Consider the following 26,763-nt stretch of genomic DNA (forward strand, 5'->3'; position numbering starts at 1 on the left):
CAGGCACATCCAACTCCCCATGCCCAGATTCCCCTCCCTCACACCTCAAATGCTGCTTCTTTTCCCATTTACTTTATTTCAATAAAAAGCACCCGCACTCATTTTAACCTCAAAATCACTGAGTGATTTAATATTCCTATGGAATAGTAATCTATGTATTGGACATGAGAAAATGGACGCTTAGGAAAGTGAAGGAACATGTCTAAGGCTACACAGCCAGTCAGTGGTGGAGTCTGGATTTGAACTCAGGTGTGTCTGACTTGAAGGCTAGGGCCCCGAACCCTGTCATCCACCCTCATGTGCCTCAGGCGGGAACGTGGGTGCTGTCCTGGATGCCTCCTCCCTGTCACCATGCACGGCCACTCTGCCAGGACTCACAGTCACACAGGGCTCTCGGATCAGCCCCTCGGACCTCTGGCCCAGCTTGGTCAATCCACCCTCACCCTTGCTTCACCCCTAACACAGCCATCTTCCAGCCAGTCTTCCATCTTCCTCTCTTCAAGCCATACTTCACATTGAGAAGAGGTGCTTTTGCTACGGTACAGGTGACACCACTCCCTGGCTTACAAGGTGCTGGTGGCAACCAGAAGCTCCCGGGATAGGAGCAAACCTCGCACTCGCAACAGCCTCTGTCTGCAGCTCCAGCATGAGGGTGGCCCTCACTAGCCACTATTTCATATTTGTGAACTTGTCTGCTTGTTAAAATGTACTTTTAACCCCCAAATCAATATTCATGTGGCTTTCACAGTCACAGGAAAACATGTGCAGAGCAGGGCAACAATTTGAGCCATCGGCCTCCCAGCGGAGGCCATGCAGGGCCCCATGCTGCCTTCTTGTTCCTACTCTCAACCTGCAAACCAGTCTTCTCATGGTCTATATAGTACCACTTTTTTTGCAGTTTTGAGCTTGTTGTTGGAGATTTCACTGTTTGAAATGGCCTCTAAGCATAATGCTGAAGCGCTGTCTAGTGTCCTTATGAGCAAGAAGGCTGTGATGTGCCTTACAGAGAAAACGCTTGTTAGCCAATCTTGGTTCAGGTGTGGGTTCTAGTGCTGCAAATTGTGAGTTCAACGCTAATGACAAGCACTACAGTGCATCCAGAAAGAGGAAGGAGAGCTTTCACCAACCTGTACACGAGGCTGCTCGGGAAAGTGCAAAACTAACACCACTGGTGTGTGGCAAAACCATGGAAAAGCAGCTACATTTGTGACTTCATGAGATGATGACCAATGAGAGCACAGCGGGCAGCACTGTTGTGAGGAGAGCCAAAAAGCGGCCTTAGCTAATGCTGCCTGGCTGGCACCTTTCAAAAGGCAGCATGGCATGGAAAGTGTTAGCTTTTCAGCAGCGGCAGCTCTGTAGATCATGAAGTACTCTACGGGAAAAGGGTATGTGGAGAGCAGTTTTCAACACTGATGGGACTGGCTTGTTTTACAGGGATGTTGGAAAATGAAGCCATGGAACATGAACGGTGCCTTGGCAGTTGAAAATATTGCAACCAGAGGCTTGCAGGAACCTTACCCTGTGTTTCCCAGAAGCAATACTTCAGGACCCGGAGGCAAGTTTGCAGAACATCACCACAGCAAATCACCAGATAGGCCGTGCTCCTCACTCTCCTGCCGCGACGGCTGCAGCTCACTGAACCACAATTGCCTGAAGATGCCTTTCCTAGGTGCCCTCTCCCATCTGTCTCATCACCGAGGCTCATCCCTTAAACCTCAGCCCCAGTCATCCACAGGATATGTCTCTGGACCCTGCCTCCAGGGCACTGAGAGATTTCTTATATAGCACTTTTATTTTATTTTTAAATTTGACATACAGTACCCACACCATATTTGATTGACGCTATGTTTCTATGTTATGGTATCTAGCACAGTGCCTGACTCATAGAGAGGAGCAGAAAATATTTGTTGAAAGAAGCATAAAGTTTAACAGTATTCATTCAATTTATTCATTCTTCCTAAATGAAGTTTCTTGGGCCTTACATTTTTAATTGATAAAATAGTCTTAAATTAACATTCAAATAATAGCTGTTCCCTGAAATAATCTAGAGAAGCCCTGTACCCTCTCTTTTTGAGCTACCTATAATAACATTCTGCTGAGCCAACATGGAGCAGTTCTCCCGGCACATCCTGCTTGGGGAAACCGTGGCAGTGACCGTCATTAATGGGAGTCACAGAGCCCCTCCAGCCTCTAGACTATGCTGCCAAGTCTGTATGGTGAAGGCCCTGAGTCACCACAACACTGAAATTGTTTGAGGTGCTCTGGATGCAGGAAACACTGCCTGGCCATGGAGCACTCTAGCGGAGGAGAGGTGAGGATTACCCCTGGCCATGGAGCACTCTAGCGGAGGAGAGGTGAGGATTACCCCTGGCCATGGAGCACTCTAGCGGAGGAGAGGTGAGGATTACCCCTGGCCATGGAGCACTCTAGCGGAGGAGAGGTGAGGATTACCCCTGGCCATGGAGCACTCTAGCGGAGGAGAGGTGAGGATTACCCCTGGCCATGGAGCACTCTAGCGGAGGAGAGGTGAGGATTACCCCTGGCCATGGAGCACTCTCGCAGAGGAGAGGTGAGGATTACTCCTGGCCATGGAGCACTCTAGCAGAGGAGAAGTGAAGATTACCCCTGGCCGTGGAGCTCTCTAGTGGAGGGGAGGTGACGGATTACCTCCTGGATCACGGCCATATGAAACAGAAAGGTATGGGGCTCCAGTAAACCACTAAGTTAACTGAAACTGGGAAAGAGCCAGGTTAGCAGAACATGGACCTAACCCAGTCTGCAACCCTTTTGTGTGAAAAACCACAGCCGTTATCTTGCAACTTCAGAAATGAAAAGGCGTGTGGGTTACAAGACAGCTAAAAGCAGCAGGGCATTTCCCTCAGGCACCAGAAGAGGAAAGCCCTGGCAGTTAAAATTATTCCAACATATTCTTAGCATATAGCACAAGCTCACCGGCACATAGCCCCGTCCAGCACAACCTTAGAAAACTTCCCTCCAGCCCTTTATCTTTGCAGACAGCCCCTTCTCTGCTGTGCTGCATGTTGCATTCTTGCAATGTATTTTCATAGTTTCTGTAATAAATTTGCCTTTCCTTACTCACAGTTGTCTTGGTAAATACCTTTACTACCCACGACAACCCTGGCTCCAGCAGTCGCACCCACGACAAAAGGGGCCCATGAGGAATTCTGCCGGGTGATGTCTGCAATACAGAGCCCAGGCTCTAACCAGAGGCAGCCAAGCTCCAGCCATTCCATCTTGAGCTTCTACCATAAGAGGAGCAACCCAGGACATCAGTAGCCTGGGAAGGAGAGAATGGCATTGTCCACAGGGACCTAAAGCCAGAACACCTGTTTCTGGCTGCTTGACCTGAACATCAAGGTTGCAGACTCTGGCTTCAGTAACTGTTGGCAACAAGCTGAACACCCACTGGGGCAGCCCCATTGTGCTATCTGGGAATTCTCCTAAGGCCATAGGCACAGTGGTCCACAGTGGTGCTGTGGAACCTGGAGTCACCCTCTGTAGCCTGGACACCAGGTCCCTGCCTTTTAACGGACACAACTTCAGGAAGCTGCAGCAATGGATACTGACAGGAATGAAACACAACACCTCTTACATACGTGTGGAGGGTGAAAACCCACTGAAAACATTTCTCATCCTCAACTCCAGCAAGAGGAGCACCTCAGAAAAACCCACAAGGGCCCCATGGAGGAACACCAGCAGAATTTCAGCATGAGAAGGAACCAGAGCCACCCGGACGCTGAGCTCTCCCTAACCCCAAGAGTCCTGGCAAATTGAGCTCATGTTGTCCATGGCTTGTGAGTGAGACCAAATCCAGGACTTGCTGATGGGCCACCAAATTGAACCTGGGCTGTATGCAAACATCCCAGCGTGGACGGCTCCAGCATCACAGTGAATCCCCTGCCTTCAGCTGATGCCACCACCATCTGCAATCCTTTCCCTTTCTGCATGACACAGCTTAGGGTCTCTGTGAATACAAAGCTGAGGTTTCAGCCATTCCCACCTTTAATTCCTCCTGGAAGAGCAGCAGCCCGGAAAATCGGCAGCCTGGGGAGGACCAGGGTCAGGGCAGAAGCCACAAGGACAGCCAAGGTGCCTGCCAGTCCCTACCTAACCTGGAAATGAAAACCACCAATTCCAGAACAGCCCCCAGTGTGGCCCTGTGGCACCCCTATGGCAGCAGCAGCAGTGCAGGCACCATAAGAAGCCAGTGGCTGCCAGGGCGCGTCCTCCAAGGAAACATCCTCCCCAGGCAGCTCCATCAGGTGCGAATGTCAGTATGAACCCATGTCTATTTTAATGTGTCTGTTTAGATGGACAGATGTAGATAGGTAGATGCTGAGTTTGTATTCACTAGCAGAATTTGTATTCACTAGCAGAATTTGCCTGAAGGCATGACCTCAGCCACTCCCTCCTACCAACACCCATGCTTCAGGCCAGTCCAAAAGACCCGGCATGAGCTCAAAGGAGAGTGGGGGTGAAGAAGCCTCACAGGGTGGACAGATGAGGGTGAGGAATAAAATGAAGGACGTGTGTGTGGGTGTGGGGGGTCAAGTGCATCCTGGTGCTTTCCACGGAGCATGCAGACCCCGAGTTCCACAGAGCATGCAGGCCCTGAGTACCACAGAGCACAAGGACTCTGAGTTCCATGAATCACACACACCCCAAGTTCCATGGAGCACAAAGGCCCTGAGTTCCATGGAGCCAGGAGACTCCAAGTTCCACAGAGCAAGAAGACTTTGAGTTCCATGGAAAATGAAGACCCTGAGTTCCATGCAAAATGAAGACCCTGAGTTCCACAGAGCATGCAGACTGTGGAGTTCAATGAAGCTCAATGAGATGATGCAGGAGATCGGCCAGGAGTGGGACACAAAGAGCTGCTCGGTGTGCACAGCATGTTTGGTCTTGAGGGCCTTTGGCTGTGGAGGTTGAAGGTGCATAAAATGCGGAGGCATTTGCTCAACAGGTTTTCAAAGAAGAGGGCATGCAGCACTTCTGCACACTCAAAAGCATGCTGGGTGGAAGGTTAAATGACAGCCTGTAGCTGGCTGGGCAACCAGAGGAGAGGCTGGCTGGCCTGTGCCCACCTGGGCAAACTTCAGAGACTGGATGATTTTTTCTGGGGCACTTCTCCCCTTCTCTTCTGGGGTGCCTCTCTTGTCTTTTCTTTCATGTTTATGGGGCAGGGGTGATGATTCTGTAGAAATAAAGATAAGAAAACTTAATGGCCAGGCATTTAACATCTTATTTTCTGAGCTTCTGCTAATGATGGGTTGTGACTACTGACTTGAGTGGTTCTCATTAGGTTCATCTTAGAGAACACAGGATTGTCATTTCCTAGAGCAGGTTGCATAACAATGATATTAACACCAACAGGCACCACCACACATGATTCATTTTTAAATTTATTTTGTGGAGATGAGGTCTCATTATATTGCCCAGGCTGGTCATGAACTCCTGGGCTCAAGCAATCCTTTCACCTCAACCTCCCAAAGTGCTGGGATTACAGGCGTGAGTCACTGTGCCTGGCCTGGCAGTTCCTTACAAAGTTAAGTATACACTTATCATATGTAAGCTGACAACTTATATCCACACAAAAACTTCCATGTAAATGTTTATGATAGCTTTATTCATAACTGCTAAAACTTGGAGGCAATCAGGATGTCTTTCAATAGGTGAATGGATAAACTGTTGTGGATTCACACAATGAACTATTATTCCTGGATTTAAAACTGAGCTAACAAGCCATGAAAAGACACACAGGAAACTTAGATGCATATTGGTAAGTAAAGTGAGCCCACTTGAATGCTATGTACCATAGAATTCCAACCACATGATATTCTGTAAAAGGCAAAACTATGGAAACAGTAAAGAGAGTAGTAGTTGCCAGGGTTGTGGGAGGGGGAGGGTGAAAAAAAGGAACAAGTAGCTGAGGCACAAGGGATATTTTAAGACAGTGAAACTATTCTGCATGCTGCATTAATGATGGATACATGTCATGTCATTACACATTTCTCAAAATTATAGAAGGTACAACACAAAGAGTGACCTCTAGTGAATTTTAGTTAATAATAATGTTTCGACATTGTTCATCATCTGTAACAAATGTACCACAAGGCAAGACTGTAAGGGTAACAACAGGGCATGTGGGCAGGAAACTGGATATATGAGAACTCCCTGTACTTTCCACTCATTTTTCATGTAAATCTAAAACAGCTCTAAAAAAAAGTACAATAATTTAAAAAAATCCAAAGGACCATGAAGGGCAGAATGGATAAATAAATTACAGTATGTTTATACAATTGAATAAAATGAATAAACCTGCAAGTTAAATGTAATCTCATGGTGGTACACAAACACACACAAACACACACACACAATAGAACATATACAAAAGGAAATGAGGAAATTAAAACATTTCATTACCAAAAATCAATTAAATACAAAAGAATACAGTATGCAGGAAATGAAGAACAAAAAAGCTATAAGGCATATAAACAACCAACAGTATATGACAGAAATAAATCCCTCCTTATCAGTAAATAAACAAAACCAAAAGTTGGTTTTTGAAAAGGTGAACAAAACTGACAAAACTTTAGCTAGATTGACTAAGAAAAAGAGACTCAAAGCCAAAAATAAAAGTGGGGCATTATTATGAATTCTACGGAAATGAATAATTATAAGAGGTGTATTATAAACAACTGTTTGCCAAGAAATAGGACAGTCTAGATAAAATAGACAAGTTCTTAGGTATACAAAACCTACTAGGACTGAATCATGAAAAAACAGAAAATTAGAATTGACCCCATAACTACTAAGAAGACTGAATCAGTCATCAAAAACTTTCTGACAATGAAAGGCCCTGAATCAGATGGCTTCACTGGTGAATCTTATCAAACACTTAAATAACACTAATCCATCTCTTCTAAAAAACTGAAAATCAGAGAACATTTCTAAACTCATTCTATGAGGTCAGCATTACCCTGATACCAAAGTCAGAAAAAAAGTAGACAAGAAAACTAGAGACACGTATCACTTCCCTGATGCATATCAATGCAGAAATCCTCAACAAAATACCAACAAACTAAATTCAGCAGCATATTAAAATAATTATACACTATGACCAAGTATAATTTACTCCTGGAATGCAAGGATGGTTGAACATTCAAACATCACTGCATTAGGAGAATGGAGTGGTAAATCAAATGATTATCTCAACAGATGTAGAAAAAGCATCTGACAAAATTTAAATACCCTTCCATGAAAAAACACTCAGCAAATGCAGAGGGGATGGAAGCTACCTCAATATAATAAAGACCATATATGAAAAACACACACTAACATCATACTTAATGGTGAAAGACTGACAGGTTTTCTACTAAGATAGGAACAGAGCAAGGAGACCTGCTTTCACCACTTCTATTCAAAATGGCTTGGAAGTTTTAGCCAGAACAATTAGGCAAGAAGAAGAAACAAATGTCATCCAAACTAAAAAGAAAGAGGTAAAATTATATTTGTTTGCAGATGATATGATCTTAGATGTAGAAAACCCTAAAGATTACACACACACACACACACACACACACACACTCCTGTTAGAATAAACAAATTCAGCTGAATGGTAGGATACAAAATCAGTGCACAAAAATCAGCTGTGTTTCTAAATACTAATAATGAATAATCTGAAAAGGAAATTAAGAAAATTCTATTTACAAGAGCATCAAAAAGATTAAAATACTTAGGAATTAACTAAACCAAGAATGTAAAAATCCCAATGATGTCCTGTGCAAAACAGAAAAATTCATCCTAAAATTCATATAAAATTTCAGGATCCAGAATAGTCCAAACAATCCTGAAAAAGAACAATGTTGGAGGACTCATACTTCCTGATTTCAAAACTTAGTACAAAGCTACAGAAATCAAAACAATGTGGTGCTGGCATAAAGACAGACATATAGACCAACAGAATAGACTAGAGAACCCCAAAATAAACTCTCACATATATCGCCAAGCGATTCTTGACAACTCAACAACAAACAACCCAATTGATTCATCTGTGTTGTATATGTTCTATAATTCTATTTATATGATATTTTAGAAAAGGTAGTATTATAGGGATAGAAAATGATTAGTGGTTGCCAAAGAATGCGGTTGGGGAAGGGGTTAACTACAAAGAGGCATCAAGAATAGAGAATCTTAGAGGTGATGAGACAGTTCTGTTACTGTGAACGTGAATGTATAACTCTATACAGTTGTCAAAACTCATGAAACTGTATGTTACAAAGAATGAGTTTTATTCTATGTAAATTTAAAAATCAACAAAGATGGTGGGTGGGTCAGATGGAATGCAGTTGGTGACAAATGAATTTTACTGAATTAAAAATTATGACTAACCCATATTGAACAATGTGGGGGAAAAAAGTCTTCACCTAAGTAACCTTGGAAAATACTGTTTTGACTGCATACTGTAAGACTCAAGAACTGCACACAAACATACTGTATTCTGGTTGGCAAATTTGTTTCAGGATATGGGTTAGCAATTCTGAAATGATTTTCCATGTTAGCAAATATATTTTAGAAAATTAGAGCCCAGTTTCTCTCTGTAGGTGAAAGAGTTATAAATAAACAAAGGGAGAATGCTAGAATAAACCCTAAGGTGCTGGACTGGACTTAGGAATGTCAGTATGAACCCATGTCTATTTTAATGTGTCTGTTTAGATGGACAGATGTAGATAGGTAGATGCTGAGTTTGTATTCATGCATACATGTTTGGAAACATTCACGTGTTTCCAAACTATGCTGAGAGGGCCTCGAAGCAGTGATATCCCAGTATTAATGAGTACACCCAGTACCCAGATCCTGGTTTCTAAATACCATTCTCCTATAAAAGAAACCAAGCCTTCTTGGAGAAATGACTAATTCTAGGCCTGCCATGAAAAACACGAGATGAGACTAGAGCAACTTGCAGTGCCAGAAAATAAGAAAGTGCTTTTAAAAAACATAAAACGGTGGGGACATGTCAAAAGAAGCCAACCTGGAAGAGCTATGACTCAAGGTGGAGCAATGTGAGTGGCAAACAACTATGACAGCACTAAACTGTAACCAAGAACATAAAATAAATATCCACAAGTCCATACTGATATAGAAAAGATTAAATAAATCAGGAAGGAAAGACAAATCTTCCTTGCAGAAGAATTCCAAGTAATAAATGTTGAAGGAGCACAAACAGAAAACTACCACTAGAACACCACAGTAATCATTACTGCAGGAAAGAGTCATCAACAAATGCAAAAATTTTGGATGAAGAAACAGTATGTTTCTGTGGCCTCAAAACATCTCCCTCCAAATATTTATTATATATTTTTCTTTTTTTTCCTCTTAATTTCATCTAAAGATCTATGACTAAAGCAAATATAACACTGTGTTGTGGGGTTTATGCCATGCAGATGTAAAATTTACAGCAACAACAGCACAAAGGATAGGAGATAAATGGCACTATTCTGTAGCAAGTTTTTCTATTTTACATTCACTGTAATAGTACAATATTAATTCTAGACTGTGAGAATGTTAATGATGCACATTGTAATCCTTGGAGCAACTGCTAAAAAATGAAAAAATGTGTCACTTCAATGCTAATAAAGGAATAAAACAATACAAAAAAGTACTTGTATAAGAATGTTCATAGACCTTTACTATTATGATAGCCCAAAACAGGAAATAACCCAAATATTCATCAACAGAGAAATGTATGAACAAACCATGGTGCATTCATACAACAGAATACTATTCAGCAATACAAAGGAACAAACTACTAAAACACACACTATGGGGGTGTTTCACAAATATTATGCTGAGACTGCTGGACATAAAAATGTATATTGTATGATTTCAAGTAAAATGAACTTACGGTTAAAAAAAACCCACAACAGTACTTTCCTCTGGGGAAGTTAAAAATTGCCTAGGAATGAGCATGAGGGTGTTTTCTGGGGATGATTGAAATATTCCATTCTGAAAAGAGGTGAAGGTTATATGGGTGTATTTATTTTTCAAAGCTGTACAATTAAGATTTGTGCCTTTCAATGCATGTGTATCTTACCTCACCAAAAAAGAACTAAAAAAAAAAAATAAAATGAAGGGTAGTAGGGAAAGGGCTGTGGTACAGAAGAAACAAAAATGGCACATGATTATTAGCTGTTAAAGCTGGATCATGGCTCTATTATACAATTTTGTTCAATTTTTATATATATAAATTTTTCTGTAATGAAAAGACTTGCGCAGAAAGACAAAACTGATCTGTAATGTCAGCTGTTAAGACACTGGTACATTTGAAGAGGAGAGAGGGAGAAAGCGCTTGTGGGCCACATGAGTGAGGCTGCTTCTATTTGTTGGTTACCCACGTGTATTAATTTTGTCATAATATACATTGAGCTTAAGGGAATGCTTTATGCACGTATTTCTATATGCATGTTATATATCAACAAAATATTTAAATACCACGTATTTGCACACATAACTTTGTATCTCAGAGTAACAGCAGTGTTTTTTGTTTCAAAGTGGGACACTTCCACTCACAGCATCATCAGATGAACTGTAATATTCTGATGTATCTATTAGTGTCCTAACCCTTGGGTGAGACCCCCTAGGTCTTCCCATTTTTGCCTCAATTTGGTAAGTAGTAAGACTCTTATTTCTGATGATGTGATTTTATTTCCCAGCAAAGTCCTCCCCAAACCAAGGCCACAATAACTAGCACGGTGTTCTGCACATCGTATGCACTCAGTACTTGTGAAATTGAGCTGAATCAGAAACAAAACGAGGAGCAGAGGTCAAGTCCTGCAAAAGATAGCATGTAAATAATGCAAGTAAGACTGAAAGGCTACAGCTCGGCAGCAAAGACTTCACATTGGTTTGAGAAACCATTTGCTACTAGTTCATCAAAAGACGTTGGTTTCACGCTGTGGTTCTCAATTCTGGCCACACACTGTAACCAGTTGGAGAGCTTTAAACAGCAAGGATGTCTGGATCCTACCCCAGGGATTCTGATTTCACTGGTCTGTTGCAATTTGGGTTTTGGGAATTTTAAAAGCCCCCTGCCACCCAGGTGATTATAAGGTGCATCACGGGTGAGAACCTTAGCTGTGCCTGATTTCCTTGTGTGCTGCTGGGATTCGCCTCATTGCAGCATCTCAGCTTTGTGGGGAGGGGTGGTGGGCCATCTTAGAAAATAGCTCTGCCCTGTTAAAATCAAAGGACAGCTTCAAGACGTGCTCAGCTGCTTGACTAAATTGCAGCAGGAGGAAATGTCTTTTCAGCAGATCTATCTTTACATCACTTGCTTTCAGAGTAAGAGGTTGTTTTGGGCACAGCATTTTGATTTGGTCTGTGTTGAACACCATTAATAGCCTACAAATACCAAAATGGGATGAAAAGAATTTCCAAACATGTGGAGTGCTTTATACATGTTTCTTCATCCTTCCCTGTGTCTACACCCTTTGCAATGCACTTTTACAGCTGCTCCCATCCAGAGTTAGATCCAAGACTTGGATCCAGCTGGCAGTTTTGGGCCCAGTCTCAAAAGGTCTTGAATGCTTCTTCCTTTTCTTTCAGAACCCTGCCATCTCCATGACAATAAGCCCAGGTTAGCCTGCTAGAGGATGAAACACTTTGGGGAAGAGAACCAAAGTTGCCCAGTCCACAGTCAACTCACTCTCAACAGCAGAGCTGCCTGGTCACCAGCAGCTGACCCCCTTCTACCATACACACACGAAGATTGCTATACCTTATAAAGGTACGGCAGGTTTTATAGGTATAGCAATTAACTTATGGCAGGAGCCTGCCATAAATTGCTGACTTGCTCAATCATGAGCTAAATAAGTTTTGGGATGGCTCATTACACAGTAACAGCTAACCAACACACCCAGAGCTGACAGGATGCCAGGATTAACAACATGCTGACTACAAGTTAGCTGGCACACTATAGGGACTGTCTAGGTACTGAATTCCTTTTCCCCTTATTAGAAGTTGGGTCCCTTGAATTATAAAGAAATGCATGTAGACGTGTATGTGCTTAAAACTCACACAGTATCGCACAACACAGGAGGAAATAGATGACAGCCTGACCACTAGGGCGAAGGCCAAATAGCAAGGTAAGGCATTTGTCTGGAATCTATTCCCTCCAAATCTAAACTCTGGAGGTCAAGACTGTGGACAGGTCCCACTTCCTGGGACCCCGCTGTCCTCTGATCTCTGGAGGGGAGAATGGGCAGCAGATGGGCAGCAGTGGCCTACCTGTGGCCACCTCCTGCTGGCAGCCTCTGCTCTCTCAGGGCACTCTCTCTTCCTTTGGGACTGAGAAGAGATGTGGGTAGGGAGGGGGAGCTCCCTCGCTCCTGGCAGAGAAGTGCGGTTCAGGCCCTTCACCTTCCTGAGTTCAGGGAGTCAGAGCCTTCAGAACATCTGGAATCTGGCTGCTTTGAACTGAGATGCTAGAAGTGTAAAATATGGTGTGAGTTTTAAAGATTTAGGACAAAGAAATGTAAAATGCTTCATTAATAATTTTATACTCATCACACATTAAAATGATATTTTGGATACATTGGGTCAAATAAATTATATTATTACAAATCAATTCTACTTGTTTCTCTTTAGTTTCCTTAACCTGGCTAGAAGAAAATTTAAAACTACAGGCAGGCATAGCTCATATTGTTTATATTGGACACGGCTGTCTTAAAGGACTGCCTCCCTTCCGAAGCTCAGGCTGCCTCCAGTCATGGTGGAAGGGGAAGTGGAGCAAGGAAGAAAGGAGGTGGGGTGCCACGCACTTTCACAACAACCAGCTCTCATGTTCCATAGAGCAAGAACTCACTCACTACCACCGGGACAGCACCAAGCCATTCCTGAAGGATCTGTCCCCAAGACCCAAACACCTCTCACTAGGCCCCACTTTCAACATTGGGAATCAAATTTCTTTCTTTTTTTTTTTTTTTTGCTAGAGGACAGGAAGGTTACACAATCTGAAAATTTTAAATAATTTGTCATTTTGTTGTTTCCATTTGTGAACAAAGGACTTCATAAAAAATTTAAGATTTAACATTACAATAAAATACATTCATTTCAATATCACGCTGGAATTCAACATTGTTTTGCACGGGGGCTGCAGAAACAATGCAGAGCTTCTTCCTCCTCCAGACCCTCACAGCTCAGCAAGCCTGTCAAGGGCTGGTTGCTGGCCACTGCGTTTCCAGGTTTTGTAGGTTCTCTTCCTCCCAGGTGATTAAGGAACAAGGCCAAAGGTGTTGGAAGCTTTCAGAAAACACAGGATTTTTCTTTCTGTGGCTCACCAGCATTTTCATTTCTGTTTCAGCAACACCATATGCAGGCCACAGCTGAGCCAAAACACATCATGAATTGAGTCTGAAATCAAATTGTACCTAATATTTACAGCCATGTGCATTACTAAAAAGGGACATATCTTCCAACAATTCCAGTAAGTTCCCAAGACTTAGTTCACACTGGATACTAGCCTGTGATGGTGCCCCTGTGCTTGTTACTGGGGGCAAAATGGGACAGTGTTTGCTGAGTTCATGGCTGAGGGGCTGCGGTGCCATGCAGGGAGCAAAACTTCCCACTGAATAACACTCCTCTGTGAGAGCGGCATGGCGGCTGAGGTCAGCTGGCTCAAGGCAACTGCCTCCTTGTTTCCTAACAAGCAACATTTTCAGGGAAAAACCCCAGCTTCAATGTAGGAAGGTTTTGATGGTGGCTCAGGCCTGGGACTGAATTAAAAAGGAATAAGGAGATAAAATCCACATTTTAATTATAAACAAATGCCTCACTGAAAAAATTCCAGACCCATAAATCCATCTATGCATTAGTTATTGGAGTAATTTAAAATGTGAGGAAATTATAAAGTGTGTGTCCCTTACTATATATTTCTTCCCCCCCACCACTTTTTAAACATCTAAAGTTCCTAACACATAGATACTCTTTATGAGGAAAAAAAAACCTGTTGACATTGATACAGTTTGAATATTTGTCCCCTCCAAATCTCATGTTGAAATTTGACATCCTAGTGAGACCCTGTCTCTACAAAAAATTGAAAACTTAGTTGGGCATGGTGGATTGAGCCTGTTATCCCAGCTACTCAGGAGGCTGAGGTGGGAGGACCTCTGGAGCTCCAGGAGTTGGATGCCACAGTAAGCTATGGCTCAGCTCAGCCATGGCTTCTATAGTGAGCTATAACTGCACTACTTCACTCCACCCTGGGTGACAGAGTGAGATTATCTCTTTAACAAAACAAAACAAAACAGAAGAAAGAAATTTGATTCCCAATGTTGAAAGTGGGGCCTAGGATGGGTACGGTGGTGCAAGCCTGTAATCCCAGCACTTTGGTAGGCCAGGGCAGGCGGATCACAAGGTCAGGAGATCGAGACCATCCTGGTTAACATGGTGAAACCCTGTCTCTACCAAAAATACAAAAAAATTAGCTGGGTGTGGTGGTGGGCACCTGTAGTTCCAGCTACTTGGGAGGCTGAGGCAGAAGAATGGCATGAATCCGGGAGGCAGAGCTTGCAGTGAGCTGAGATCATGCCACTGCACTCCAGCCTGGGAGACAGAGTGAAACACCATCTCAAAAAAAAAAAAAAAAAAAAAAAAAAGAAACAAAGAAGAAAGAAATTTGATTCCCAATGTTGAAAGTGGGGCCTAGTGAGAGGTGTTTGGTCTTTGAGGGCAGATCCTTCAGGAATGGCTTGGTGTTGTCCCAGTGGTAGTGAGTTCTCGCTCTATGAAACATGAGAGCTGGTTGTTGGAAAGCATGTGGCACCCCACCTCCTTTCTTCCTTGCTCCACTTCCCTTTCCATCATGATTGGAGGCTTCCTAGGGTCCTCACCAGAAACAGATGGTGGTGCCAGGCTGGTACAGCCTGCAGAATCATAAGCCAAATAAATCTCTTTTCTTCATAAATTACCCAGCCTCAGGTGTTCTTTTATAGCAACACAAAATAGACTAATACAGACATCAATGTGAATATTTAATATTGGAAAGTTTTTTTTCATTTTCTATTTTGTCTGTATAGCTAACATTAAAGAAGCCAAAGATATAGAATGCTACATCTCAGATATTGCATTTTGTAAAAAACATGAATTTAAAATCTTTGTTTCTTCAATTACTAATCAATGATAGTTGTACTTTGCCCATTCTATGCAGAATACAGTACCATGAACCATGGGGAGATGGAAAATAACCATGTCCCAGCCTTCCAGGCAAGTCCCTGGAAGGAATGGCTTGGTGCTGTCCCAGTGGTAGTGAGTGAGTTCTTGCTCTATGAAACATGAGAGCTGGTTGTTTGAAAGCACGTGGCACCCCTGGTGCCTGGAAGGCTGGGACAGGTAAGATTGCATCTCTGTGCTCTGCAGTGTCTGTCACACAGCAGGCACTTAATGAGAAGGCTGCTGAATGAAAGAATACTTCCAACCAGCCTGGAGCCCAAATGCAGGTTCTCCCTGAAGTTCTGACCTCAATTGTGGGCATTGTGGGCTTCCATGCACATGTCCACACCACCAGTGCATCTACTTCCTTCCTGGACCTGAGCAGAGCACCACTTTCCAGCTCCTGCCTGAGAGGGGATAACCAGGATCCTGGGACCCACAGCTCCAGCAGCTGGAATTCAGAGTTTATGACCTGCTGTTTTCCACATTCCCCCTCTCACCCCCTCAGGACCTGCACCCCGCTGCACTGCACCTTCTATTCTGCTGTCATGGCCCAGAGCTCTGTTCATCTGCTTCAAGCTGCTCTCCACCCCGCTTCCTCCCTCCCCTCCTGCTGGATCTCTTTCTTTCATTGGTTCTTGTCCCGTTCCCTCAGTCAAAGAACTCTCCTTCCACTCTGCCTCATTCACATTCACTTGGGAACCAAAAATTCACCCCACAGCTTAGCATTCCCAGTTGTGGAAAAATTCAGGCACCTTCTGGAATGAGACAAATGTGAAGAAGCCAGACATGAAAAAACACTTATATGGATCGACTTATATGAAATGCCCAGAGAAGACAAATCTATTGAGATGGAAACTGGATTTGTGGTTGCTTACAGCTGGGGTAGGTGGTGGGGGGAACAGGGTGATAGCTAAAAGGTACAGGACTAATAAAAATGTTGTAAACTTAACCATGGTTTTGGTTGCACATATCTGTGATTATACTAAACCCTAGCAGATCATAAGGTATGTGAATTTTTCCTCAATAAAGCTGTTTAAAAATAAAAAAAAATTAGGCTGGGCACAGCAACTTACCCTGTAATACCAGCACTTGGGGAGGCTCAGGCAAGAGGATTGTTTGAGGCCAGGAGTTCGAGACCAGCCTGGACAATAGAGTGAGACCCGATCTCTACAAAAGATTTTAAAAATTTAGCCAAGCATGGTGGTGGGCACTTGTAGTCCTAGGTACTCAGGAGGCTGACGTGGGAGGATCACTTGAGCCTGAGAGGTGAAGACTGCAGTGAGCCGTGATGATGCTACTGCAATCCAGCCTGGGAGACAGAGAAACATCCCAACTCAAAAAAAAAAATTATTACGAACTATTTTATACATACAAAATTACACACACACACACACATACACAGACTCACATAAAAGTAAAATAAATAATTGTACCCATCACCTACACCACTACATTTGAAGCCGTCTGCATGGTTGGCCCTTCTGAAATGTAACCCCATCTGGGACAATCATTCATCTGAAGCTTTACAAAAAGTATTATTTCCCTGACTTTCATTATACTTTTATTACATAATAATATCTCTAAATAATATATTGTTTCCCTAAATAATATACTGTTTAACTTTGTAAGTTTTTACACTTTCTATAAATGTGCTGTGTATCTCTGTAACTTGCGTTACTCATTCCACATTGTATTTTCGAGAGCCTTCTATGTTTTAAGTAGTTTCTCATTCAATTCTATATATTGCTTACTAATTAGCCCTTAAATTGAATATACTAAGACCTGCTGGAGACAGAATTCTTGTGGGATAATGAGTATAAAGTGCTTAAAGCAGTGCCCCATTCATTATAGGTATTCAATATATGTAATACTATACATAATATTTTAATACTGAGTAATTATATACATATTAGGATTGCCCCTTTCTTTGTGGATGTACATTATTTCATCAGCTGCACTATGAACTAATAGTTTTCTTTCTTTTAGGGGAGGGGGCAGGGTCTGGCAGTATTGCCCAGGCTAAAGTACACTGGTGCAATCACAGCTCACTGCAGCCTAGACCTCCCAGGCTCAAGGATCCTCCCACCTCAGCCTCCTGAGTAACTGTATCTATCGGCAGTGCCACCACTCCCAGCTAATTTTTTAATTTTTTGTAGAGATGGGGTTTCACCATGTTGCCCAGGCTAGTCTCTAACTCCTAGCTCAAGTGATCTGCCCACCTTAACCTCCCAAAGTGCTGTGATTACAGGTGTTAGCCATTATGCTGGGCAAGAGTTTTCAAACTACGGTAAAATTCAAGTTACAGAGACCTTTGGGAAATGCCTCATTCTAGGTATTTGAAGCTTCCAGATAGCTAAGATTCAAAATTTTTACATACTAACTTGTTTCTAAGTGTATGCTTTTACATTTAAACAAACTAAAAACATGAGCTTTACAAAAAAATTTCAGCCATTTCCAAATTCTCTTCCAAACTTGTTTAGAAGCATACATGACAGAGCTTTGGTCGGATTGTGCAAACTGTTGTGTGTTCTGTTTTTAAAATATTACTTAACTTGTACACTTCCACACATTGGCATGGCACATCATTGCCATTTCCAATATGTTCCTGTGCTTCACCAATTTCCATAGCTGTCAGAGGGAGAGCAGCCCAGGTGACAGGAAATGAAGTTGTCTGGCTCCAAGTCCTTAACAGGAGGACTTCTGGGATCCAGAGTCTTTGCATGGGGCAGATGACATATTCTTAGAGGACATTCATTTTTTCCACTGTAGCTGCTAGTGCCAGTTTCCACTCCACTGCCTGAGGGTAGGTTGATCTTGAAAGCCCTCACCGATGGATTTGTGGTCACGCCTGGAACCCTGTGCCAAAGAGGACTGGGAGGTCCCATTCACGAGGGAATCCTCTGACTTATTACTGGCATCTGAGCATCTCCCAGCATGGTTGTTCCTACTTGTAATAAGGTGATGTCAAATGACTCCAGGGCAGTGCTCCAGTTCCCATGAACACATTTGGTCACTCTGGGAGCTTCTGAGTCAGTGAGCTCTCTCCTTACATCCCGATACACTGTTGTTTGCAAAAATATATTTTTATAGGCAAGGTCTTTGTGTTTTGGATTTGCACCCTGACGTAGGCATTAATTTGTTTAAAAGGATAATTTAACATTTTCAGGAAGCTGAACATCTTTAAATTCTCTTTTGATTATTTCTAGTTTTATTGCATTATGACACAGAAATGTGTACAATTTTTGTTCTTGTATACTCACAAAGGATTCTTTTTGTTTTCAGAGTAGGACCAAAGGTATTTCTACTTGTTTGCAAGTCTGTTGGCTCAGTTTCTAAAGAGTTCATTTTGTTACCATGTTCTTTTAAGTATATACATACAGGTTAGTTATGTTTCCAGTTTCCTGTGCTTTTTATTTTTTTTTTTAAACAAACTTTTCTGGCCCTTCATTCTCTCAGACTTTTCCTTCCATGCCTTATGCTGTAGATACAGTCTATGATCTAGCGTTTGTCAGTTAAGATTGTTTTCAGCTCTGGAGACCAGAAAATCTGACCCACATAGCAAGAACAAGCAAGGGTAGGAGATGAGGCTGAAGAGGCACGCACCAGGTTGTGTGAGCTTTTATTCACTGCAATGAGTAGACAGTGGCAGGGTTTACACAGGGGTGGGGATATGCTTATATCATGTTTTAACATTTTCAAGAGATCACTCTGGATGCTTGAGTGGAGGCTGGACTGTATCAGGGCAAGACAGGATGCAGGGAGGTTGGACGATCTTTGGCAGTAGACCAGTAGGAGAGGAAGGTGACTGAAACTGGTTTTGGAAATGGAGATGGTGAATCAGGATGCTGGTTGCACTCAAGAGCCACAGGACTTGCTGTGTGGTTGCATGGGGGTTGGGGGAGAAGGGAAAAGAGTCAGGGATGACTCTTGGTGCTCCCCTCAGGGAAGAGGCCCCAAGCATAGTGGTTATCAACAGATGGATGGTATTTAAAGCTATGAGACTGTGTGGGATCATTCTGAGAGGATCACTAGAGATCTGGTGGAGGAGGAGCAGGAGGATGAAGATAAAGGTGAGAGGGAATCCAGGAGGGAAGGTCCCTAAAATCCAGAAGAAAGGGTGGAAATCCTCAATTGTATCATCTGTGTCAAATGCAGCTAAATGACTGAGATAAAAGTCATTTCAGCAAAGTACCCTGGAGGAAAGCTAGAAAGGAGTGGGTGCAAGAGAGGATATGAGGTGAGGTAGTTGCATGGAGCAGAGAAACAGAATGGTAAATGGAGAGAAATCTGGGGTTAAAGAAGGTCTATTTGTTTAATGCACAGCATTAAGGAATGCTTGTGTGTGGACACTAGCAAAAAATCGGTACAGAGAACCCCAGAATTCTGGGGTCATAGCCCGAAAGGACTCCTCAGCTCCAAATTTACTTGAAGTTACAGCTTCCATCTTTAAATTAAATGGGATTTTTTTTTGCCATCTATTTCATCATACAGGATGTGACACAGAATATATCTGAAATTATTACTTTCCTGGAAGAACACATCTTAGTTTTTAATATCTAAACTGTATAGCAGCTATTTATCTCACAAATCATTTTTCAGGGTGGGTGTGGTTGGTGACTCATGCCTGTAATTCCAGCACTTTGGGAGGCCAAGGCAGGAAAATTGCTTGAGTCTAGAAGTTCGAGACCAGCCTGGGCAATGTGGGGAGATGTAGTTTCTACAAAAAATTTAGAAATTAACAGGCATGGTGGCACACACCTGTGGTCTCAGCTACTGGGGAGGCTGAAGCAGGTGGATCGCTGGAGCCCCTATCATGGTGCAGTTTCGGCAAAAGAGCAAGAACCTGTCTCAAATTTTTTGGCTGATGGTTGTAGATATAATGTTTGAGCTTTCAAAAATTACAACATTTTAAACTAAATAGTTTGCCGGAAAAAGCCACATGTTGCTTCCAGAAACAACTGGTAGACCATCAGGATCATGACAGTCACTTCAAAAAGCTTTGGTGTGTTGACAAAGGGGAGGTTCAGGTGACAAAGTGGAGGGTCAGCAAAAGGATGTTGCTGGTCTCAAGCCACAGCTACTGCATCCAAGGCAACTGCATGTTAACAACCATATCAAATGTGGGTGACCAAGTGGCAACATTTAAGCATTTTACATCCTAACTTATGTGCAACTTAAATCTACTGCCACACTGTGAGTTAGGAAATTGGTAGGTTTTTTTCTATTGACTTGCTGTGCCCTATAATTTTTCCTATTTAAAATAATGGGAAACAAGTTTTCAGTTTTTTTCTCAGAAAAAGTCTGACATTTCAGGCACAGATATGTCTGACAGTTCTTACCAGCCGAAGAGTTTCTAGCCTTTTCATCGTAAAATTTTAATTACTTACCTTGGAAATTATTTAACTTCGTTCCTTCCAAATCTGGTAGTAAAATGGGTGCTCCAGAAAGCTTTGCTCGTCTCTGCACAGACCTGGGGCTTGAGGAGCCTGCAGCCACGAAGTACAGGACGTCATCAGAATGGAAAAGTGATCCAGATGGTCCCGCAGGCGCAGTGCTGGGGCGCAGAAGTGCAGCCTGTGCACGGAGGGTGGGAGGCCTGCGGGCTCGCCGGGGCTCGGGACTGTGTTCTTGCGGCCGAGAGGCCCACACAGGACAAGGAGGCCCCGACCCAGGCTGTTGGAGCCCGCGAAGAGGGAGTGAAGCCCCAAGGGGCGTAAGGGTGATCAGACATGCGACCAAGCTTCCCGTCTGCACGGCGAGGGGCTGGGCCTTTCCATTGTGATTTTTCTCCCATTATGCCGGGCGCATAGCGGGCCCTGGGGCGGCGGGACCGGTGCGGGCGTTCTGTCAGCCGGGGGTCCTGGAGGCCGGCGGGGGGATTCGCAGCAGCCCGAGGGACGGAGGGACGGCAGAAAGGAGTCTCTACTTCCAGGTTCCCAGTGATCGCTATGTTCGTTACAAGCAGTAAACTGACGACTTCAGACACCGGCCACGGAGCTCCACGCGCAGTCCTCAAACAGCCAGCCCCGCCGGCCAGGCGCACAGCGCATGTCTCGGTGGCGGGGCGGGGCGGAGGGGACGGGGCGGGGCGGAGGGGACGGGGCGGGGCGGAGGGGACGGGGCGGGGCGGAGGGGACGGGGCGGGGCGGAGGGGAGGAGGCGGAGCCGGGCGGGGTTGAGGGGACGGGGCGGGGGCGGAGAGGCAGGGGGCAGGGGGCGGGGGGCAGAGTAGGCGGGGCGGAGTGGGCGGGATGAGGCGAGGCGGGGGGAGGGGACGGGGCGGGGCTTGGCGGGGGCGGACCCGCCCAGCGCTGAATCCAAGTCGTATCTAAGCTATTTTCTAGCTCTGACATCGTATACATCACTGCGTACGTGCATAGCATGCCAAATACTGTATAAACCAATATTGGTTTTTTTTCTTCTCGGGAGGTACTATATAAATAAAGTATGTACATCGTATCTAATATCAGAACATTCAAATCCCATATTGAAAAGACTATAAATTGACCATAATCCTATGATTCTGTTTAGCAACAGTGCGTTCCTTCTCAGTCTTCACTTTTAAAATATCTAACAGGCTCGATGTCTTGAGGCTTTTTCTTTTTAAACCCAACATCCTTTTTCATATTTATTAGTTTAGTACTTTGGTTTTACTCAATAAAAAGGCAGGGTTAAAAAAATCTGAATTATTCTGGAATGTTTCAGGCAACAGAGGCTGAAAACAACACTGTTAAGGTGGGGGGACAATTCTTATACTCTGTGAGCCTTCTTGTTTAATTTTTATTAAATTTCCAGAATAATAAGCGTAGGATAGCTAACGTTTGTCTTTGCGTGGTAGATTAGTTAACCTTTACTGAATTCACAATATGGCATCAGAGATTTAATCTGCATTTCCTAATTCTTATAAATTAAAGCTGAAGTTTAAGCTTCATTCGCACGTCAGAAATACCACTTGCCCTGAATAAATAATGTTTTTAGAAGTGAGCATTCCTGATCTCCCTGTTTGTTAAGAATTATCTTCTTTTTTCAGCTGCTACTCTGCTAAGACAGAGTTAGCCCCTGAGCTATGTTATCAGTTCAAGGCTTTGCAGATAGCGCTGTATTGTGGGGAAAAAATAAACATGGTTTTCAAAAAGGAGGAGAACATTTCTATAACGTTGAGACCTTTAGTAATCAGGGCTATTGATGTCAGATGGCTGTTGGGACAAATGACATCATAAAAAATACAAAATTTAAAATTATGTTTGTTTATGTTTGTTTGTTTTCAGATTTCTTAGTAGTAAAGGGGCTGTGCTTTCACTCAGGCTTATGTGATGATGTCATTTCTCAGACCAGCAGCTATCTGCTAACATTCGGTCCTGGACTTGGGGCGCATCTGTGACAGTAGCTGGGCCTGTCATCCAGTGAATAGCTCATAGTTGACTCCTCTCCATCAGTATAAGCATGGGTGTGGGTGACTGCATGGTAGAGGGGGCCGGGGTAGCCAGGGACCAGAGGTTAGTCAACCATTGGGTAAGATGTATAACTGTTACTCAGGCTCATAATTTTTCAACTTTTTCAGATAGTAATAACAAGAAAGTCCATCCTTACCAGTGTCAGTCTCTGTTTTAAGTGTTATTCATATATTACCTCATTTAATTATCACACCAACCATATGAGAAGCTGAGGCTCAGAATGTAAATAGGCTACTGGGGTCACATTGCTGGTGTATCTTAATCTCAGGCCAGCTTGGCTCCTAAGTGTGTGTTCTCACCCTATTGCCTCTGAAGCAGGAAGGAATATATGGATACTGTAAACTGTTAAAGAACAAGTTGAAAGAATTTTATTTCCGGCAACATGGGCTGACAAGAACCAGAAAACAACAAAAACTTCTGGAATACATATCAAGAACCATTTTAAAAAATGTATCAATGAGCTGCAAAATAATTAAGAGTTCGCAAAGGCAAAAAAATTAAAATTAAAAAGTGAAAGTAGAAACCCAAAGAAGTAATTAGATGCCATTTTTCACCCTTAAGATAGTTGCCAAGTGTCATACTGAAACTCTCTTTTCATAGTCTGGGAAGAGGATGGGGCAGCAGAATAGCAGACAAAGTTTAGATCCTGTCCAAGGTAGGAGGGTTAGGAGAAGACATCAAAAGTAGGACACCGGCCGGGCGCGGTGGCTCAAACCTGTAATCGCAGCACTTTGGGAGGCCGAGGCGGACAGATCACGAGTTCAGGAGATCGAGACCATCCTGGCTAACACAGTGAAACCCCATCTCTACTAAAAATACAAAAATTAGCCGGGCGTAGTGGCGGGGGCCTATAGTCCCAGCTACTCGGGAGGCTGAGGCAGGAGAATGGCGTGAACCCGGGAGGCGGAGCTTGCATTGAGCCGAGATTGCGCCACTGCACTCCAGCCTGGGCGAAAGAGCAAGACTCCGTCTCAAAAAAAAAAAAAAAAAAAAAAAAAAAAAAAAAGTAGGACACCAAAAAGATAGGTTTAGTGTAGGAGGGAGCTATGAATCAACCTGTCTGCCTCCCCTGTCTCCTGACCCCTCAATCCCTGCAGCCCCTGGAGCAGCAGACAAGATTGTCCATCCTGAGGGAAATCATCTCTCCTGAGAGTGAGGATACATTAATATATAACCATGGGCAGCCCTTCCACTGGTGGCTTCACACGCAAGCTGTATAATCTAAAAAGTCTCAAGCTGCAAATTTAAAGTGATATCAGGTTTTTAATGCCTTCCAGGTGCCTGGCAAAAGCAAAATGGAAGACAGCTTCAAGGAATATAAGTTTTTAATCAAAAATCACAAACATGTATAATGGGCAAGAGCCAGCAGAAACAATGTACAGAGGAAACAACCTACAGAGACTGAAGATATTAGAGTCACCAAACATCACATGAAGTGTGTCTTACACGAAAAGAAACCAGGGGATTAAAGAGCATGAGTATGAAAATAATCAAGTATATTGGGAAGAATTACCAAATGGAAATCTAGATTTGAAAAATACCATAATTGAAATGGAAAGTTTAATGGATTAGTGTCACAGCCAACTAGATACTACCAAAAAGAGAATAATGGATGTGAAGAAATAAATACATTTTTAGACTTGTAAAGACTTAAGACTTTCTTACCTGGAGACCTGCACTACAAGAAAAATTAAAGAATGTCTTTTAGGCAGTAAGAAGGATACCATATTGAAATCTAGATCTGCACAAAGGAATGAAGAGCACTGGAAATAGTAACAACATGGACAAATATATGATTTGTTATTATTACTTAAGCCTCTTTAAAATATAATTGTTTAAACAAAAATAATAAAGTACTATGGAATTTACAACATGTAAAATAAAATGGATGACAGTCATAGTTTAAAGACTAGGAGGGAAGAAGTATACTGATGTAAGTTTCTTATACTAAAATGACATATTATCATTTGAAGGTAGACTGTGATCAGTTGAAGACATGCTCTATAAACACTAAAGCAACCACTAAAATAACTAGCCAAAGAATTGTAGCTGTTCAGGAAAAAACAATCTCATCATAAAGTGGGCTAAGGACATGAATAGACAATTCTCAAAAGAAGATATACTAATGGCCAACAAACATATGAAAAAATACTCCACCTCACTAATTATCAGGGAAATGCAAATCAAAACCACAACACGATACCATCTTAATCCTGCAAGAATGACCATAATAAAAAAATCAAAAAATTAAAATAGATGTTGGTGTGGATATGGTGAAAAGGGAACACTTTTACACTGTTAGATGGGAATGTAAACTAATAAAACCACTATGGAAAACAGTGTGGAGATTCCTTAAAGAACTAAAAGTAGATCTACCATTTGATCCATCAATCCCACTTCTGGCTATGTACCCAGAGGAGAAGAAATCATTACATGAAAAAGATGCTTGCACATGCATGTTTATAGCAGCACCATTCACAATTGCAAAAATAAGGAACCAGCCCAAATGCTCATTGATCAACGAGTGAATAAAGAAAATGTGGTATATATGTGTATATGTATGTATGTGTATATATATATGTGTGTGTGTGGCTAGGAATACTACCTAGCCATAAAAAGGAATGAAATAATGGCATTTGAAGCAACCTGGTTGGAACTGGAGACCATTATTCCAAGTGAAGTAACTCAGAAATGGAAAACCAAACATTGTATGTCATTACTCATAAGTGGGAGCTAAGCCATGAGGATGCAAAGGCATAAGAATGATACAATGGACTTTGGGGACTTGGGGGAAAGGGTGGGAGGGGGTCGAGGGATAAAAGACTACACATTGGGTACAGTGTACACTGCTGTGGTGATGGATGCACAAAAATCTCAGATATTGCCACTAAAAAACTTATTCATGTACAAAACACCACCTGTTCCCCGCGAAAACCTATTGAAATAAAAATAAAGAAGGGTAAAGAGGAACCAGAAAAAGAAATTGAAAAGCAACCAGTAAAGTAGAGTATGATGTTCACAAAGCCAAAGGAAAACATTATTTCAAGAAAATGGTGGCCAACTTTATCAAATGCTGCTGAAAGTTGACATAAAATGAGACCTGATAATCAGCCATTGGATTTAGTAAAGTGGCTATCCCTGATGAACTCACAAGAGTCCTTTGGGTGAAGTGATAAGGAGAAAGCTTGACTGAAAGGGATTTCTGAGAGAACAAAGTAGAGGGGTTGAATGCGGTAAGCACAGTCAACAATTTCAAGAAGGTTCACTCAAAAAAGGAATGGAGAAAAGGTAAGTAGTTATAGAGGAAGTAGAGTCAAGATCACAGTGTTTAATGTTCTATGAGATGAGAAAAAATAGTATCATGTTTGCATGCCAATGGAAATCATCCACAGAGAGGGCAAAATTGATAATGTAGGAAATACAAGGAAGTATTTCTGGAATAATGTCCTTGGATTGGAAGTTAAGAAAAAGAAATATTGACTTTAGATGATAGATCATTTGATTCATCCATAGTAAGTGGGATATGAGTATATGAGCACAAATACAAGTGGATGGATAGATGTGTTCCTGCCAACTCTTAAGGTTGCTTTCATGAAATAAAGGCAACATGGTACTTTTTCTCCACTTAAAAATTTACAATAGTTAATAATGTCATATAGAATTCTGTGAAATTCTTGAAATATTCAGTGATTAAAAGATTATTTACTGAAGCATGCATTCTGCCACATATTTTTCTAGGCATTGGAGGTAAACCAGAGACAAGGTTCATATTTTTGTAAAGTGGGGACAGATATATATCACAGGGCACATAGCAAAGCCAGCTTTCATAGGGAAGTGAGGAGTTAAGTTCAGAGAGAGCAGGCCCTGGGTCCACCATTCTTTCAATATCTACAGAACTGGGGTTGTAGGGGGGATGGTTTGAGGTCTTCTAGTGACTAATTTGAACTTGCCATTCCAGATTCATCTCTCATTCAGTCTTTGCCTACATACTTAGCTTCAGCGACTGCAAATCTAACCACCCCAGTACAAAACTACACCAACATTCCCATGTGTACTGGTCTGTTTTTTTTTTTTT

General features: G+C 42.6%; 1 pseudogene; it reads right to left on the reverse strand.

Moving 5' to 3' along the window:
- Nucleotides 1-1,256: 1,256 nt before the first annotated feature.
- On the reverse strand, nt 1,257-21,264 carry LOC134738773 (putative uncharacterized protein LINC02693; annotated as a pseudogene).
- Nucleotides 21,265-26,763: the final 5,499 nt, after the last annotated feature.

Source organism: Pongo pygmaeus, chromosome 19 (genome assembly GCF_028885625.2).
Source record: "Pongo pygmaeus isolate AG05252 chromosome 19, NHGRI_mPonPyg2-v2.0_pri, whole genome shotgun sequence".
Lineage (NCBI taxonomy): Eukaryota > Metazoa > Chordata > Mammalia > Primates > Hominidae > Pongo > Pongo pygmaeus.